Consider the following 16,676-nt stretch of genomic DNA (forward strand, 5'->3'; position numbering starts at 1 on the left):
GCTTTAGGCTCCCCTAGGCTAAGGCTAGGGCTCCCCTAGCCTTCAGGCTAGGGTACCCCTAGGCTTTAGGCTAGGGCTCCCCTAGGCTAAGGCTAGGGCTCCCCTAGCCTTCAGGCTAGGGCACCCCTAGGCTTTAGGCTAGGGCTCCCCTAGGCTAAGGCTAGGGCTCCCCTAGCCTTCAGGCTAGGGCACCCGTAGGCTTTAGGCTAGGGCTCCCCTAGGCTAAGGCTAGGCCTCCCCTAGCCTTCAGGCTAGGGCACCCCTAGGATTTAGGCTAGGGCTCCCCTAGACTAAGGCTAGGGCTCCCCTAGCCTTCAGGCTAGGGCACCCCTAGGCTAAGGCTAAGGCTCCCCTAGCCTTCAGGCTGGGGCACCCCTAGGCTTTAGGCTAGGGCTCCCCTAGGCTAAGGCTAGGGCTCCCCTAGCCTTCAGGTTGGGGCACCCCTAGGCTTTAGGCTAGGGCTCCCCTAGGCTAAGGCTAGGGCTCCCCTAGCCTTCAGGCTGGGGCACCCCTAGGCTTTAGGCTAGGGCTCCCCTAGGCTAAGGCTAGGGCTCCCCTAGCCTTCAGGCTGGGGCACCCCTAGGCTTTAGGCTAGGGCTCCCCTAGGCTAAGGCTAGGGCTCCCCTAGCTTTCAGGCTGGGGCACCCCTAGGCTTTAGGCTAGGGCTCCCCTAGGCTAAGACTAGGGCTCCCCTAGCCTTCAGGCTGGGGCACCCCTAGGCTTTAGGCTAGGGCTCCCCTAGGCTAAGGCTAGGGCTCCCCTAGCCTTCAGGCTGGGGCACCCCTAGGCTTTAGGCTAGGGCTCCCCTTGGCTAAGGCTAGGGCTCCCCTAGCCTTCAGGCTAGGGCACCCCTAGGCTTTAGGCGAGGGCTCCCCTAGGCTAAGGCTAGGGCTCCCCTAGATTTCAGGCTAGGGCACCCCTAGGCTTTAGGCTCCCCTAGGCTAAGGCTAGGGCTCCCCTAGCCTTCAGGCTAGGGCACCCCTAGGCTTTAGGCTCCCCTAGGCTAAGGCTAGGGCTCCCCTAGCCTTCAGGCTAGGGCACCCCTAGGCTTTAGGCTCCCCTAGGCTATGGCTAGGGCTCCCCTAGCCTTCAGGCTAGCGCACCCCTAGGCTTTAGGCTCCCCTAGGCTAAGGCTAGGGCTCCCCTACCCTTCAGGCTAGGGCACCCCTAGGCTTTAGGCTCCCCTAGGCTAAGGCTAGGGCTCCCCTAGCCTTCAGGCTAGGGCACCCCTAGGCTTTAGGCTAGGGCTCCCCTAGGCTAAGGCTAGGGCTCCCCTAGCCTTCAGGCTAGGGCACCCCTAGGCTTCAGGCTAGGGCTCCCCTAGGTTAAGGCTAGGGCTCCCCTAGCCTTCAGGCTGGGGCACCCCTAGGCTTCAGGCTAGGGCTCCCCTAGGCTAAGGCTAGGGCTCCCCTAGCCTTCAGGCTAGGGCACCCCTAGGCTTCAGGCTAGGGCTCCCCTAGGCTAAGGCTAGGGCTCCCCTAGCCTTAGGCTAGGGCACCCCTAGGCTTCAGGTTAGGGCTCCCCTAGGCTAAGGCTAGGGCTCCCCTAGCCTTCAGGCTAGGGCACCCCTAGGCTAAGGCTAGGGCACCCCTAGGCTTCAGGCTAGGGCTCCCCTAGGCTATGGCTAGGGCTCCCCTAGCCTTCAGGCTAGGGCACCCCTAGGCTTCAGGCTAGGGCTCCCCTAGGCTAAGGCTAGGGCTCCCCTAGCCTTCAGGCTAGGGCACCCCTAGGCTTTAGGCTCCCCTAGGCTAAGGCTAGGGCTACCCTAGCCTTCAGGCTAGGGCACCCCTAGGCTTCAGGCTCCCCTAGGCTAAGGCTAGGGCTCCCCTAGCCTTCAGGCTAGGGCACCCCTAGGCTTTAGGCTCCCCTAGGCTAAGGCTAGGGCTCCCCTATCCTTCAGGCTAGGGCACCCCTAGGCTTTAGGCTCCCCTAGGCTAAGGCTAGGGTTCCCCTAGCCTTCAGGCTAGGGCACCCCTAGGCTTTAGGCTCCCCTAGGCTAAGGCTAGGGCTCCCCTCACCTTCAGGCTAGGGCACCCCTAGGCTTTAGGCGTCCCTAGGCTAAGGCTAGGGCTCCCCTAGCCTTCAGGCTAGGTCACCCCTAGGCTTTAGGCTAGGGCTCCCCTAGGCTAAGGCTAGGGCTCCCCTAGCCTTCAGGCTAGGGCACCCCTAGGCTTTAGGCTAGGGCTCCCCTAGGCTAAGGCTAGGGCTCCCCTAGCCTTCAGGCTAGGGCACCCCTAGGCTTTAGGCTAGGGCTCCCCTAGGCTAAGGCTAGGGCTCCCCTAGCCTTCAGGCTAGGGCACCCCTAGGCTTTAGGCTAGGGCTCCCCTAGGCTAAGGCTAGGGCTCCCCTAGCCTTCAGGCTAGGGCACCCTAGGCTTTAGGCTAGGGCTCCCCTAGGCTAAGGCTAGGGCTCCCCTAGCCTTCAGGCTGGGGCACCCCTAGGCTTTAGGCTAGGGCTCCCCTAGGCTAAGGCTAGGGCTCCCCTAGCCTTCAGGCTGGGGCACCCCTAGGCTTTAGGCTAGGGCTCCCCTAGGCTAAGGCTAGGGCTCCCCTAGCCTTCAGGCTGGGGCACCCCTAGGCTTTAGGCTAGGGCTCCCCTAGGCTAAGGCTAGGGCTTCCCTAGCCTTCAGGCTGGGGCACCCCTAGGCTTTAGGCTAGGGCTCCCCTAGGCTAAGGCTAGGGCTCCCCTAGCCTTCAGGCTGGGGCACCCCTAGGCTTTAGGCTAGGGCTCCCCTAGGCTAAGGCTAGGGCTCCCCTAGCCTTCAGGCTGGGGCACCCCTAGGCTTTAGGCTAGGGCTCCCCTAGGCTAAGGCTAGGGCTCCCCTAGCCTTCAGGCTAGGGCACCCCTAGGCTTTTGGCTCCCCTAGGCTAAGGCTAGGGGTCCCCTAGCCTTCAGGCTAGGGCACCCCTAGGCTTTAGGCTCCCCTAGGCTAAGGCTAGGGCTCCCCTAGCCTTCAGGCTAGTGCACCCCTAGGCTTTAGGCTCCCCTAGGCTAAGGCTAGGGCTCCCCTAGCCTTCAGGCTAGGGCACCACTAGGCTTTAGGCTCCCCTAGGCTAAGGCTAGGGCTCCCCTAGCCTTCAGGCTAGGGCACCCCTAGGCTTTAGGCTCCCCTAGGCTAAGGCTAGGGCTCCCCTAGCCTTCAGGCTAGGGCACCCCTAGGCTTTAGGCTCCCCTAGGCTAAGGCTAGGGCTCCCCTAGCCTTCAGGCTAGGGCACCCCTAGGCTTTAGGCTCCCCTAGGCTAAGGCTAGGGCTCCCCTAGCCTTCAGGCTAGGGCACCCCTAGGCTTTAGGCTCCCCTAGGCTAAGGCTAGGGCTCCCCTAGCCTTCAGGCTAGGGCACCCCTAGGCTTTAGGCTAGGGCTCCCCTAGGCTAAGGCTAGGGCTCCCCTAGCCTTCAGGCTAGGGCACCCCTAGGCTTTAGGCTAGGGCTCCCCTAGGCTAAGGCTAGGGCTCCACTAGCCTTCAGGCTAGGGCTCCCCTAGCCTTCAGGCTAGGTCACCCCTAGGCTTTAGGCTAGGGCTCCCCTAGGCTAAGGCTAGGGCTCCCCTAGCCTTCAGGCTAGGGCAACCCTAGGCTTTAGGCTAGGGCTCCCCTAGGCTAAGGCTAGGGCTCCCCTAGCCTTCAGGCTGGGGCACCCCTAGGCTTTAGGCTAGGGCTCCCCTAGGCTAAGGCTAGGGCTCCCCTAGCCTTCAGGCTGGGGCACCCCTAGGCTTTAGGCTAGGGCTCCCCTAGGCTAAGGCTAGGGCTCCCCTAGCCTTCAGGTTGGGGCACCCCTAGGCTTTAGGCTAGGGCTCCCCTAGGCTAAGGCTAGGGCTCCCCTAGCCTTCAGGCTGGGGCACCCCTAGGCTTTAGGCTAGGGCTCCCCTAGGCTAAGGCTAGGGCTCCCCTAGCCTTCAGGCTGGGGCACCCCTAGGCTTTAGGCTAGGGCTCCCCTAGGCTAAGACTAGGGCTCCCCTAGCCTTCAGGCTGGGGCACCCCTAGGCTTTAGGCTAGGGCTCCCCTAGGCTAAGGCTAGGGCTCCCCTAGCCTTCAGGCTGGGGCACCCCTAGGCTTTAGGCTAGGGCTCCCCTAGGCTAAGGCTAGGGCTCCTCTAGCCTTCAGGCTGGGGCACCCCTAGGCTTTAGGCTAGGGCTCCCCTAGGCTAAGGCTAGGGCTCCCCTAGCCTTCAGGCTGGGGCACCCCTAGGCTTTAGGCTAGGGCTCCCCAGGCTAAGGCTAGGGCTCCCCTAGCCTTCAGGCTGGGGCACCCCTAGGCTTTAGGCTAGGGCTCCCCTAGGCTAAGGCTAGGGCTCCCCTAGCCTTCAGGCTGGGGCACCCCTAGGCTTTAGGCTAGGGCTCCCCTAGGCAAAGGCTAGGGCTCCCATAGCCTTCAGGCTAGGGCACCCCTAGGCTTTAGGCTCCCCTAGGCTAAGGCAAGGGCTTATCTAGCCTTCAGGCTAGGGCACCCCTAGGCTTTAAGCTCCCCTAGGCTAAGGCTAGGGCTCCCCTAGCCTTCAGGCTAGGGCACCCCTAGGCTTTAGGCTCCCCTAGGCTAAGGCTAAGGCTCCCCTAGCCTTCAGGCTAGGGCACCCCTAGGCTTTAGGCTCCCCTAGGCTAAGGCTAGGGCTCCCCTAGCCTTCAGGCTAGGGCACCCCTAGGCTTTAGGCTAGGGCTCCCCTAGGCTAAGGCCAGGGCTCCCCTAGCCTTCAGGCTAGGGCACCCCTAGGCTTCAGGCTAGGGCTCCCCTAGGCTAAGGCTAGGGCTCCCCTAGCCTTCAGACTAGGGCACCCCTAGGCTTCAGGCTAGGGCTCTCCTAGGCTAAGGCTAGGGCTCCCCTAGCCTTCAGGCTAGGGCACCCCTAGGCTTCAGGCTAGGGCTCCCGTAGGCTAAGGCTAGGGCACCCCTAGCCTTCAGGCTAGGGCACCCCTAGGCTTCAGGCTAGGGCTCCCCTAGGCTAAGGCTAGGGCTCCCCAAGCCTTCAGGCTAGGGCACCCCTAGGCTTCAGGCTAGGGCTCCCCTAGGCTAAGGCTAGGGCTCCCCTAGTCTTCAGGCTAGGGCACCCCTAGGCTTTAGGCTCCCCTAGGCTAAGGCTAGGGCTCCCCTAGCCTTCAGGCTAGGGCACCCCTAGGCTTTAGGCTCCCCTAGGCTAAGGCTAGGGCTCCCCTAGCCTTCAGGCTAGGGCACCCCTAGGCTTTAGGCTCCCCTAGGCTAAGGCTAGGGCTCCCCTAGCCTTCAGGCTAGGGCACCCCTAGGCTTTAGGCTCCCCTAGGCTAAGGCTAGGGTTCCCCTAGCCTTCAGGCTAGGGCACCCCTAGGCTTTAGGCTCCCCTAGGCTAAGGCTAGGGCTCCCCTCGCCTTCAGGCTAGGGCACCCCTAGGCTTTAGGCTCCGCTAGGCTAAGGCTAGGGCTCCCCTAGCCTTCAGGCTAGGTCACCCCTAGGCTTTAGGCTAGGGCTCCCCTAGGCTAAGGCTAGGGCTCCCCTAGCCTTCAGGCTAGGGCACCCCTAGGCTTTAGGCTAGGGCTCCCCTAGGCTAAGGCTAGGGCTCCCCTAGCCTTCAGGCTAGGGCACCCCTAGGCTTTAGGCTCCCCTAGGCTAAGGCTAGGGCTCCCCTAGCCTTCAGGCTAGGGCACCCCTAGGCTTTAGGCTCCCCTAGGCTAAGGCTAGGGCTCCCCTAGCCTTCAGGCTAGGGCACCCCTAGTCTTTAGGCTCCCCTAGGCTAAGGCTAGGGCTCCCCTAGCCTTCAGGCTAGGGCACCCCTTGGCTTTAGGCTAGGGCTCCCCTAGGCTAAGGGTAGGGCTCCCTAGCCTTCAGGCTAGGGCACCCCTAGGCTGTAGGCTAGGGCTCCCCTAGGCTAAGGCTAGGGCTCCCCTAGCCTTCAGGCTAGGGCACCCCTAAGCTGTAGGCTAGGGAGCCCCTAGGCTAAGGCTAGGGATCCCCTAGCCTTCAGGCTAGGGCACCCCTAGGCTGTAGGCTAGGGCTCCCCTAGGCTAAGGCTAGGGCTCCCCTAGCCTTCAGGCTAGGGCACCCCTAGGCTATAGGCTATGGCTCCCCTAGGCTAAGGCTAGGGCTCCCCTAGCCTTCAGGCTATGGCAGCCCTAGGCTGTAGGCTAGGGCTCCCCTAGGCTAAGGCTAGGGCTCCCCTAGCCTTCAGGCTAGGGCACCCCTAGGCTGTAGGCTAGGGCTCCCCTAGGCTAAGGCTAGGGCTCCCCTAGCCTTCAGGCTAGGGCACCCCTAGGCTGTAGGCTAGGGCTCCCCTAGGCTAAGGCTAGGGCTCCCCTAGCCTTCAGGCTAGGGCACCCCTAGGCTTTAGGCTAGGGCTCCCCTAGGGTAAGGCTAGGGCTCCCCTAGCCTTCAGGCTAGGGCACCCCTAGGCTTTAGGCTAGGGCTCCCCTAGGCTAAGGCTAGGGCTCCCCTAGCCTTCAGGCTAGGGCCCCCATAGGCTTTAGGCTACGGCTCCCCTAGGCTAAGGCTAGGGCTCCCCTAGCCTTCAGGCTAGGGCACCCCTAGGCTTTAGGCTAGGGCTCCCCTAGGCTAAGGCTAGGGCTCCTCTAGCCTTCAGGCTGGGGCACCCCTAGGCTTTAGGCTAGGGCTCCCCTAGGCTAAGGCTAGGGCTCCCCTAGCCTTCAGGCTAGGGCACCCCTAGGCTTCAGGCTAGGGCTCCCCTAGGCTAAGGCTAGGGCTCCCCAAGCCTTCAGGCTAGGGCACCCCTAGGCTAAGGCTAGGGCTCCCCTAGCCTTCAGGCTTGGGCACCCCTAGGCTTCAGGCTAGGGCTCCCCTAGGCTATGGCTAGGGCTCCCCTAGCCTTCAGGCTAGGGCACCCCTAGGCTTCAGGCTAGGGCTCCCCTAGGCTAAGTCTAGGGCTCCCCTAGTCTTCAGGCTAGGGCACCCCTAGGCTTTAGGCTCCCCTAGGCTAAGGCTAGGGCTCCCCTAGCCTTCAGGCTAGGGCACCCCTAGGCTTTAGGCTAGGGCTCCCCTAGGCTAAGGCTAGGGCTCCCCTAGCCTTCAGGCTAGGTCACCCCTAGGCTTTAGGCTAGGGCTCCCCTAGGCTAAGGCTAGGGCTCCTCTAGCCTTCATGCTAGGGCACCCCTAGGCTTTAGGCTCCCCTAGGCTAAGGCTAGGGCACCCCTAGCCTTCATGCTAGGGCACCCCTAGGCTTTAGGCTCCCCTAGGCTAAGGCTAGGGCTCCCGTAGCCTTCAGGCTAGGGCACCCCTAGGCTTTAGGCTCCCCTAGGCTAAGGCTAGGGTTCCCCTAGCCTTCAGGCTAGGGCACCCCTAGGCTTTAGGCTCCCCTAGGCTAAGGCTAGGGCTCCCCTCGCCTTCAGGCTAGGGCACCCCTAGGCTTTAGGCTCCCCTAGGCTAAGGCTAGGGCTCCCCTAGCCTTCAGGCTAGGTCACCCCTAGGCTTTAGGCTAGGGCTCCCCTAGGCTAAGGCTAGGGCTCCCCTAGCCTTCAGGCTAGGGCACCCCTAGGCTTTAGGCTAGGGCTCCCCTAGGCTAAGGCTAGGGCTCCCCTAGCCTTCAGGCTAGGGCACCCCTAGGCTTTAGGCTCCCCTAGGCTAAGGCTAGGGCTCCCCTAGCCTTCAGGCTAGGGCACCCCTAGGCTTTAGGCTCCCCTAGGCTAAGGCTAGGGCTCCCCTAGCCTTCAGGCTAGGGCACCCCTAGTCTTTAGGCTCCCCTAGGCTAAGTCTAGGGCTCCCCCAGCCTTCAGGCTAGGGCACCCCTTGGCTTTAGGCTAGGGCTCCCCTAGGCTAAGGCTAGGGCTCCCTCGCCTTCAGGCTAGGGCACCCCTAGGCTGTAGGCTAGGGCTCCACTAGGCTAAGGCTAGGGCTCCCCTAGCCTTCAGGCTAGGGCACCCCTAGGCTGTAGGCTAGGGCTCCCCTAGGCTAAGGCTAGGGCTCCCCTAGCCTTCAGGCTAGGGCACCCCTAGGCTGTAGGCTAGGGCTCCCCTAGGCTAAGGCTAGGGCTCCCCTAGCCTTCAGGCTAGGGCACCCCTAGGCTGTAGGCTAGGGCTCCCCTAGGCTAAGGCTAGGGCTCCCCTAGCCTTCAGGCTAGGGCACCCCTAGGCTGTAGGCTAGGGCTCCCCTAGGCTAAGGCTAGGGCTCCCCTAGCCTTCAGGCTAGGGCACCCCTAGGCTGTAGGCTAGGGCTCCCCTAGGCTAAGGCTAGGGCTCCCCTAGCCTTCAGGCTAGGGCACCCCTAGGCTGTAGGCTAGGGCTCCCCTAGGCTAAGGCTAGGGCTCCCCTAGCCTTCAGGCTAGGGCACCCCTAGGCTGTAGGCTAGGGCTCCCCTAGGCTAAGGCTAGGGCTCCCCTAGCCTTCAGGCTAGGGCACCCCTAGGCTGTAGGCTAGGGCTCCCCTAGGCTAAGGCTAGGGCACCCCAAGGCTGTAGGCTAGGGCTCCCCTAGGCTAAGGCTAGGGCTCCCCTAGCCTTCAGGCTAGGGCACCCCTAGGCTGTAGGCTATGGCTCCCCTAGGCTAAGGCTAGGGCTCCCCTAGCCTTCAGGCTACGGCAACCCTAGGCTGTAGGCTAGGGCTCCCCTAGGCTAAGGCTAGGGCTCCCCTAGCCTTCAGGCTAGGGCACCCCTAGGCTGTAGGCTAGGGCTCCCCTAGGCTAAGGCTAGGGCTCCCCTAGCCTTCAGGCTAGGGCACCCCTAGCCTTTAGGCTAGGGCTCCCCTAGGCTAAGGCTAGGGCTCCCCTAGCCTTCAGGCTAGGGCACCCCTAGGCTTTAGGCTAGGGCTCCCCTAGGCTAAGGCTAGGGCTCCCCTAGTCTTCAGGCTAGGGCACTCCTAGGCTTTAGGCTAGGGCTCCCCTAGGCTAAGGCTAGGGCTCCCCTAGCATTCAGGCTAGGGCACCCCTAGGCTTTAGGCTAGGGCTCCCCTAGGCTAAGGCTAGGGCTCCCCTAGCCTTCAGGCTAGGGCACCCCTAGGCTTTAGGCTAGGGCTCCCCTAGGCTAAGGCTAGGGCTCCCCTAGCCTTCAGGCTAGGGCACCCCTAGGCTTTAGGCTAGGGCTCCCCAAGGCTAAGGCTAGGGCTCCCCTAGCCTTCAGGCTAGGGCACCCCTAGGCTTTAGGCTCCCCTTGCTAAGGCTAGGGCTCCCCTAGCCTTCAGGCTAGGGCACCCCTAGGCTTTAGGCTCCAATAGGCTAAGGCTAGGGCTCCCCTAGCCTTCAGGCTAGGGCACCCCTAGGCTTTAGGCTCCCCTAGGCTAAGGCTAGGGCTCCCCTAGCCTTCAGGCTAGGGCACCCCTAGGCTTTAGGCTCCCCTAGGCTAAGGCTAGGGCTCACCTAGCCTTCAGGCTAGGGCACCCCTAGGCTTTAGGCTAGGGCACCCCTAGGCTAAGGCTAGGGCTCCCCTAGCCTTCAGGCTGGGGCACCCCTAGGCTTTAGGCTAGGGCTACCCTAGGCTAAGGCTAGGGCTCCCCTAGCCTTCAGGCTGGGGCACCCCTAGGCTTTAGGCTAGGGCTCCCCTAGGCTAAGGCTAGGGCTCCCCTAGCCTTCAGGCTAGGGCACCCCTAGGCTGTAGGCTAGGGCTCCCCTAGGCTAAGGCTAGGGCTCCCCTAGCCTTCAGGCTAGGGCACCCCTAGGCTTTAGGCTCCCCTAGGCTAAGGCTAGGGCTCCCCTAGCCTTCAGGCTAGGGCACCCCTAGGCTTTAGGCTCCCCTAGGCTAAGGCTAGGGCTCCCCTAGCCTTCAGGCTAGGGCACCCCTAGTCTTTAGGCTCCCATAGACTAAGGCTAGGGCTCCCCTAGCCTTCAGGCTAGGGCACCCCTAGTCTTTAGGCTCCCCTAGGCTAAGTCTAGGGCTCCCCCAGCCTTCAGGCTAGGGCACCCCTTGGGTTTAGGCTAGGGCTCCCCTAGGCTAAGGCTAGGGCTCCCTCGCCTTCAGGCTAGGGCACCCCTAGGCTGTAGGCTAGGGCTCCCCTAGGCTAAGGCTAGGGCTCCCCTAGCCTTCAGGCTAGGGCACCCCTAGGCTGTAGGCTAGGGCTCCCCTAGGCTAAGGCTAGGGCTCCCCTAGCCTTCAGGCTAGGGCACCCCTAGGCTGTAGGCTAGGGCTCCCCTAGGCTAAGGCTAGGGCTCCCCTAGCCTTCAGGCTAGGGCACCCCTAGGCTGTAGGCTAGGGCTCCCCTAGGCTAAGGCTAGGGCTCCCCTAGCCTTCAGGCTAGGGCATCCCTAGGCTGTAGGCTAGGTCTCCCCTAGGCTAAGGCTAGGGCTCCCCTAGCCTTCAGGCTAGGGCACCCCTAGGCTGTAGGCTAGGGCTCCCCTAGGCTAAGGCTAGGGCTCCCCTAGCCTTCAGGCTAGGGCACCCCTAGGCTGTAGGCTAGGGCTCCCCTAGGCTAAGGCTAGGGCTCCCCTAGCCTTCAGGCTAGGGCACACCTAGGCTGTAGGCTAGGGCTCCCCTAGGCTAAGGCTAGGGCACCCCTAGGCTGTAGGCTAGGGCTCCCCTAGGCTAAGGCTAGGGCTCCCCTAGCCTTCAGGCTAGGGCACCCCTAGGCTGTAGGCTATGGCTCCCCTAGGCTAAGGCTAGGGCTCCCCTAGCCTTCAGGCTAGGGCAACCCTAGGCTGTAGGCTAGGGCTCCCCTAGGCTAAGGCTAGGGCTCCCCTAGCCTTCAGGCTAGGGCACCCCTAGGCTGTAGGCTAGGGCTCCCCTAGGCTAAGGCTAGGGCTCCCCTAGCCTTCAGGCTAGGGCATCCCTAGGCTTTAGGCTAGGGCTCCCCTAGGCTAAGGCTAGGGCTCCCCTAGCCTTCAGGCTAGGGCACCCCTAGGCTTTAGGCTAGGGCTCCCCTAGGCTAGGCTAGGGCTCCCCTAGCCTTCAGGCTAGGGCACTCCTAGGCTTTAGGCTAGGGCTCCCCTAGGCTAAGGCTAGGGCTCCCCTAGCATTCAGGCTAGGGCACCCCTAGGCTTTAGGCTAGGGCTCCCCTAGGCTAAGGCTAGGGCTCCCCTAGCCTTCAGGCTAGGGCACCCCTAGGCTTTAGGCTAGGGCTCCCCTAGGCTAAGGCTAGGGCTCCCCTAGCCTTCAGGCTAGGGCACCCCTAGGCTTTAGGCTAGGGCTCCCCAAGGCTAAGGCTAGGGCTCCCCTAGCCTTCAGGCTAGGGCACCCCTAGGCTTTAGGCTCCCCTTGCTGAGGCTAGGGCTCCCCTAGCCTTCAGGCTAGGGCACCCCTAGGCTTTAGGCTCCAATAGGCTAAGGCTAGGGCTCCCCTAGCCTTCAGGCTAGGGCACCCCTAGGCTTTAGGCTCCCCTAGGCTAAGGCTAGGGCTCCCCTAGCCTTCAGGCTAGGGCACCCCTAGGCTTTAGGCTCCCCTAGGCTAAGGCTAGGGCTCCCCTAGCCTTCAGGCTAGGGCACCCCTAGGCTTTAGGCTAGGGCACCCCTAGGCTAAGGCTAGGGCTCCCCTAGCCTTCAGGCTGGGGCACCCCTAGGCTTTAGGCTAGGGCTCCCCTAGGCTAAGGCTAGGGCTCCTCTAGCCTTCAGGCTGGGGCACCCCTAGGCTTTAGGCTAGGGCTCCCCTAGGCTAAGGCTAGGGCTCCCCTAGCCTTCAGGCTGGGGCACCCCTAGGTTTTAGGCTAGGGCTCCCCTAGGCTAAGGCTAGGGCTCCCCTAGCCTTCAGGCTGGGGCACCCCTAGGCTTTAGGCTAGGGCTCCCTTAGGCTAAGGCTAGGGCTCCCCTAGCCTTCAGGCTGGGGCACCCCTAGGCTTTAGGCTAGGGCTCCCCTAGGCTAAGGCTAGGGCTCCCCTAGCCTTCAGGCTGGGGCACCCCTAGGCTTTAGGCTAGGGCTCCCCTAGGCTAAGGCTAGGGCTCCCCTAGCCTTCAGGCTGGGGCACCCCTAGGCTTTAGGCTAGGGCTCCCCTAGGCTAAGGCTAGGGCTCCCCTAGCCTTCAGGCTGGGGCACCCCTAGGCTTTAGGCTAGGGCTCCCCTAGGCTAAGGCTAGGGCTCCCCTAGCCTTCAGGCTGGGGCACCCCTAGGCTTTAGGCTAGGGCTCCCCTAGGCTAAGGCTAGGGCTCCCCTAGCCTTCAGACTAGGGCACCCCTAGGCTTTAGGCTCCCCTAGGCTAAGGCTAGGGCTCCCCTAGCCTTCAGGCTAGGGCACCCCTAGGCTTTAGGCTCCCCTAGGCTAAGGCTAGGGCTCCCCTAGCCTTCAGGCTAGGGCACCCTTAGGCTTTAGGCTCCCCTAGGCTAAGGCTAGGGCTCCCCTAGCCTTCAGGCTAGGGCACCCCTAGGCTTTAGGCTCCCCTAGGCTAAGGCTAGGGCTCCCCTAGCCTTCAGGCTAGGGCACCCCTAGGCTTTAGGCACCCCTAGGCTAAGGCTAGGGCTCCCCTAGCCTTCAGGCTAGGGCACCCCTAGGCTTTAGGCTCCCCTAGGCTAAGGCTAGGGCTCCCCTAGCCTTCAGGCTAGGGCACCCCTAGGCTTTAGGCTAGGGCTCCCCTAGGCTAAGGCTAGGGCTCCCCTAGCCTTCAGGCTAGGGCACCCCTAGGCTTTAGGCTAGGGCTCCCCTAGGCTAAGGCTAGGGCTCCCCTAGCCTTCAGGCTAGGTCACCCCTAGGCTTTAGGCTAGGGCTCCCCTAGGCTAAGGCTAGGGCTCCCCTAGCCTTCAGGCTAGGGCACCCCTAGGCTTTAGGCTAGGGCTCCCCTAGGCTAAGGCTAGGGCTCCCCTAGCCTTCAGGCTAGGGCACCCCTAGGCTTTAGGCTAGGGCTCCCCTAGGCTAAGGCTAGGGCTCCCCTAGCCTTCAGGCTGGGGCACCCATAGGCTTTAGGCTAGGGCTCCCCTAGGCTAAGGCTAGGGCTCCCCTAGCCTTCAGGTTGGGGCACCCCTAGGCATTAGGCTAGGGCTCCCCTAGGCTAAGGCAAGGGCTCCCCTAGCCTTCAGGCTGGGGCACCCCTAGGCTTTAGGCTAGGGCTCCCCTAGGCTAAGGCTAGGGCTCCCCTAGCCTTCAGGCTGGGGCACCCCTAGGCTTTAGGCTAGGGCTCCCATAGGCTAAGGCTAGGGCTCCTCTAGCCTTCAGGCTGGGGCACCCCTAGGCTTTAGGCTAGGGCTCCCCTAGGCTAAGGCTAGGGCTCCCCTAGCCTTCAGGCTGGGGCACCCCTAGGCTTTAGGCTAGGGCTCCCCTAGGCTAAGGCTAGGGCTCCCCTAGCCTTCATGATGGGGCACCCCTAGGCTTTAGGCTAGGGCTCCCCTAGGCTAAGGCTAGGGCTCCCCTAGCCTTCAGGCTGGGGCACCCCTAGGCTTTAGGCTAGGGCTCCCCTAGGCTAAGGCTAGGGCTCCCCTAGCCTTCAGGCTAGGGCACCCCTAGGCTTTAGGCTCCCCTAGGCTAAGGCAAGGGCTTATCTAGCCTTCAGGCTAGGGCACCCCTAGGCTTTAGGCTCCCCTAGGCTAAGGCTAGGGCTCCCCTAGCCTTCAGGCTAGGGCACCCCTAGGCTTTAGGCTAGGGCTCCCCTAGGCTAAGGCTAGGGCTCCCCTAGCCTTCAGGCTAGGTCACCCCTAGGCTTTAGGCTAGGGCTCCCCTAGGCTAAGGCTAGGGCTCCCCTAGCCTTCAGGCTAGGGCACCCCTAGGGTTTAGGCTAGGGCTCCCCTAGGCTAAGGCTAGGGCTCCCCTAGCCTTCAGGCTAGGGCACCCCTAGGCTTTAGGCTAGGGCTCCCCTAGGCTAAGGCTAGGGCTCCCCTAGCCTTCAGGCTGGGGCACCCCTAGGCTTTAGGCTAGGGCTCCCCTAGGCTAAGGCTAGGGCTCCCCTAGCCTTCAGGTTGGGGCACCCCTAGGCATTAGGCTAGGGCTCCCCTAGGCTAAGGCTAGGGCTCCCCTAGCCTTCAGGCTGGGGCACCCCTAGGCTTTAGGCTAGGGCTCCCCTAGGCTAAGGCTAGGGCTCCCCTAGCCTTCAGGCTGGGGCAGCCCTAGGCTTTAGGCTAGGGCTCCCCTAGGCTAAGGCTAGGGCTCCCCTAGCCTTCAGGCTGGGGCACCCCTAGGCTTTAGGCTAGGGCTCCCCTAGGCTAAGGCTAGGGCTCCCCTAGCCTTCAGGCTGGGGCACCCCTAGGCTTTAGGCTAGGGCTCCCCTAGGCTAAGGCTAGGGCTCCCCTAGCCTTCATGATGGGGCACCCCTAGGCTTTAGGCTAGGGCTCCCCTAGGCTAAGGCTAGGGCTCCCCTAGCCTTCAGGCTGGGGCACTCCTAGGCTTTAGGCTAGGGCTCCCCTAGGCTAAGGCTAGGGCTCCCCTAGCCTTCAGGCTAGGGCACCCCTAGGCTTTAGGCTCCCCTAGGCTAAGGCAAGGGCTTATCTAGCCTTCAGGCTAGGGCACCCCTAGGCTTTAGGCTCCCCTAGGCTAAGGCTAGGGCTGCCCTAGCCTTCAGGCTAGGGCACCCCTAGGCTTTAGGCTCCCCTAGGCTAAGGCTAGGGCTCCCCTAGCCTTCAGGCTAGGGCACCCCTAGGCTTTAGGCTCCCCTAGGCTAAGGCCAGGGCTCCCCTAGCCTTCTGGCTAGGGCACCCCTAGGCTTCAGGCTAGGGATCCCCTAGGCTAAGGCTAGGGCTCCCCTAGCCTTCAGGCTAGGGCACCCCTAGGCTTCAGGCTAGGGCTCCCCTAGGCTAAGGCTAGGGCTCCCCTAGCCTTCAGGCTAGGGCACCCCTAGGCTTCAGGCTAGGGCTCCCCTAGGCTAAGGCTAGGGCACCCCTAGCCTTAAGGCTAGGGCACCCCTAGGCTTCAGGCTAGGGCTCCCCTAGGCTAAGGCTAGGGCTCCCCAAGCCTTCAGGCTAGGGCACCCCTAGGCTTCAGGCTAGGGCTCCCCTAGGCTAAGGCTAGGGCTCCCCTAGTCTTCAGGCTAGGGCACCCCTAGGCTTTAGGCTCCCCGAGGCTAAGGCTAGGGCTCCCCTAGCCTTCAGGCTAGGGCACCCCTAGGCTTTAGGCTCCCCTAGGCTAAGGCTAGGGCTCCCCTAGCCTTCAGGCTAGGGCACCCCTAGGCTTTAGGCTCCCCTAGGCTAAGGCTAGGGCTCCCCTAGCCTTCAGACTAGGGCACCCCTAGGCTTTAGGCTCCCCTAGGCTAAGGCTAGGGTTCCCCTAGCCTTCAGGCTAGGGCACCCCTAGGCTTTAGGCTCCCCTAGGCTAAGGCTAGGGCTCCCCTCGCCTTCAGGCTAGGGCACCCCTAGGCTTTAGGCTCCGCTAGGCTAAGGCTAGGGCTCCCCTAGCCTTCAGGCTAGGTCACCCCTAGGCTTTAGGCTAGGGCTCCCCTAGGCTAAGGCTAGGGCTCCCCTAGCCTTCAGGCTAGGGCACCCCTAGGCTTTAGGCTAGGGCTCCCCTAGGCTAAGGCTAGGTCTCCCCTAGCCTTCAGGCTAGGGCACCCCTAGGCTTTAGGCTCCCCTAGGCTAAGGCTAGGGCTCCCCTAGCCTTCAGGCTAGGGCACCCCTAGGCTTTAGGCTCCCCTAGGCTAAGGCTAGAGCTCCCCTAGCCTTCAGGCTAGGGCACCCCTAGTCTTTAGGCTCCCCTAGGCTAAGGCTAGGGCTCCCCTAGCCTTCAGGCTAGGGCACCGCTAGTCTTTAGGCTCCCCTAGGCTAAGGCTAGGGCTCCCCTAGCCTTCAGGCTAGGGCACCCCTTGGCTTTAGGCAAGGGCTCCCCTAGGCTAAGGTTAGGGCCCCCTAGCCTTCAGGCTAGGGCACCCCTAGGCTGTAGGCTAGGGCTCCCCTAGGCTAAGGCTAGGGCTCCCCTAGCCTTCAGGCTAGGGCACCCCTAGGCTGTAGGCTAGGGCTCCCCTAGGCTAAGGCTAGGGCTCCCCTAGCCTTCAGGCTAGGGCACCCCTAGGCTGTAGGCTAGGGCTCCCCTAGGCTAAGGCTAGGGCTCCCCTAGCCTTCAGGCTAGGGCACCCCTAGGCTGTAGGCTAGGGCTCCCCTAGGCTAAGGCTAGGGCTCCCCTAGCCTTCAGGCTAGGGCACCCCTAGGCTGTAGGCTAGGGCTTCCCTAGGCTAAGGCTAGGACTCCCCTAGCCTTCAGGCTAGGGCACCCCTAGGCTGTAGGCTAGGGCTCCCCTAGGCTAAGGCTAGGGCTCCCCTAGCCTTCAGGCTAGGGCACCCCTAGGCTGTAGGCTAGGGCTCCCCTAGGCTAAGGCTAGGGCTCCCCTAGCCTTCAGGCTAGGGCACCCCTAGGCTGTAGGCTAGGGCTCCCCTAGGCTAAGGCTAGGGCTCCCCTAGCCTTCAGGCTAGGGCACCCCTAGGCTGTAGGCTAGGGCTCCCCTAGGCTAAGGCTAGGGCTCCCCTAGCCTTCATGCTGGGGCACCCCTAGGCTGTAGGCTAGGGCTCCCCTAGGCTAAGGCTAGGGCTCCCCTAGCCTTCAGGCTAGGGCACCCCTAGGCTGTAGGCTAGGGCTCCCCTAGGGTAAGGCTAGGGCTCCCCTAGCCTTCAGGCTGGGGCACCCCTAGGCTGTAGGCTAGGGCTCCCCTAGGCTAAGGCTAGGGCTCCCCTAGCCTTCAGGCTGGGGCACCCCTAGGCTTTAGGCTAGGGCTCCCCTAGGCTAAGGCTAGGGCTCCCCTAGCCTTCAGGCTGGGGCACCCCTAGGCTTTAGGCTAGGGCTCACCTAGGCTAAGGCTAGGGCTCCCCTAGCCTTCAGGCTGGGGCACCCTTAGGCTTTAGGCTAGGGCTCCCCTAGGCTAAGGCTAGGGCTCCCCTAGCCTTCAGGCTGGGGCACCCCTAGGCTTTAGGCTAGGGCTCCCCTAGCCTAAGGCTAGGGCTCCCCTAGCCTTCAGG

Source organism: Tenrec ecaudatus, unplaced genomic scaffold, assembly GCF_050624435.1.
Source record: "Tenrec ecaudatus isolate mTenEca1 unplaced genomic scaffold, mTenEca1.hap1 Scaffold_204, whole genome shotgun sequence".
Lineage (NCBI taxonomy): Eukaryota > Metazoa > Chordata > Mammalia > Afrosoricida > Tenrecidae > Tenrec > Tenrec ecaudatus.